Below are 1804 nucleotides of genomic sequence, written 5' to 3' on the forward strand. Positions count from 1 at the left end.
GTTCCTCGCAGCGGGTGGTGGCGCAGGCGGCACAGCGCACCCCGCCCCAGAGCCTCAGCAGCCTCAGAAGCAGCTGGGACACCCTGCGGTCACAGCCCTGCCCTGGTGCAGCCACCCTCACCCCCTCTGCGCTTCCTCTCTTCGCTAGCACCACGGCTGACAGCTGACCCAAGAACAGATTGCTGAATTCAAGGAGGCTTTCTCCCTACTTGATAAAGATGGTGATGGCACCGTGACAACAAAGGAACTTGGAACTGTCATGAGGTCACTGAGTCAGAAACCAACAGAAGCTGAATTACAGAGTACGATCAACAAAGTGGACGCTGATGGTAATGGCACCACTGACTTCCCAGAATTTTTGCCTATGATGGTTAGAAAAATGAAAGACACAGTGAAGAACGTGAGGCGCTCCGAGTCTTTGACAAGGGGGGCAGCGGTTACATCGGTATGGCAGAACTACCTCACGTAGTGACACAGGAGAAAAACAGACGAAGAAGTAGATGAAATGATCAGAGCAGCACATTGATGACGATGGGCAAGTCAACTATGAAGAATTCATACAGATGATAACTGCAAAATGAACACTACTTTCAACTCCTCCCCCTCCCCAGAAGAATCAAATGGAATCTTTTACTTACTTCTTGCAAAAAAAAAAATATTCATTTATTCATTCTGCTTCAGTATAACAGAACTGAATGCCAAAAGTACCTTCTGTCCACAAACACACAAATCTGGGTGTGTTGGTTGGTGGTCATGTCCCCTAAAGATCAAGCTACACCTCAGTTTTACCGTATAAATACTTGTACTATTCCTTAATGATAAGGAAGCACTTAGTGGACTCCTTAAAGTTCCATTTGCTAATGATTAATACACTGTTTGGGCTGGCCAGTTTTTCATGCATGCAGCTCAACAATTCAGCACGGTCAGGCATTTGTATTAAAAACGAAAAATGAAAAAACAAATTCAAACCCTGTTCAAATGGGTTCTAGTTCAATTTGTTAGTATAAATTGTCATAGCTGGTCTACCAAAAACAAACATATTTGAAACTGGGTGATGTAAGATGATGTACAGAGACGATGCACAGAGAAATGGGTGAGGGACGACCTGTGAGACGTGGCGCCATTAGTAGGATGGCCCTCTGGTTCTCCCATGTGCTCCGACCCATGGTGATGGTGACACTTCCTGGTGGCTTGCCTGCCTGTGTATGCTGGTTTACGGTCTGCTTGTGCTAGAGTGACACAGGTGTCAGTCTTCACCATCTACACAAATTTTTAAAAAGAAACCTTTACCAAGGGAGCATCTTTGTCTTTTTTGTTTAATTGTACTTTAGATGAAGGTTTACAGAACAAACTAGTTGCTCATTAAACAGTTATACACATATTCTTTTATGACATTGGTTAACAACCCCACGACACGTCAACACTCTCCCTTCTCAACCTTAGGTTCCCTATTACCAGCTTATTGACCCCTCCTGCCTTCTAGTCCCTGCCCCTGGGCTGTTGAGCCCCATTAGTCTCATTTTGTTTTATGAGGTTGTCTATAATCCTTGGCTGAACTGTGAACCTCAGGAGTGACTTCATTACTGAGCTAAAAGTGTGCCCGAAGGCCATGCTTTCGGGGTTTCTCCAGTCTCTGTCAGGCCAGTAGGTCTGATCTTTTTTATTTTTTATTTTTATTTTTTGAGAGTTAGAATTTTGTTCTACATTTTTCTCCAGCTCTGTCCGGGACCATCTATTGTGATCCCTGTTAGAGCAGTCAGTGGTGGTAGCTGGACACCATCTAGTTGTACTGGATTCAGTCTGG

The 1804-nt window shown here is 44.7% G+C and overlaps 1 pseudogene; it reads left to right on the plus strand.

The window, feature by feature from the left end:
- The window catches only part of LOC101361488 (calmodulin-like), a 3111-nt pseudogene extending 2530 nt beyond the window's left edge, over nucleotides 1-581 (plus strand).
- Nucleotides 582-1804: the final 1223 nt, after the last annotated feature.

This window comes from Trichechus manatus, unplaced genomic scaffold (assembly GCF_000243295.1).
Source record: "Trichechus manatus latirostris isolate Lorelei unplaced genomic scaffold, TriManLat1.0 scaffold00267, whole genome shotgun sequence".
NCBI classification, from domain to species: Eukaryota; Metazoa; Chordata; class Mammalia; order Sirenia; family Trichechidae; genus Trichechus; species Trichechus manatus.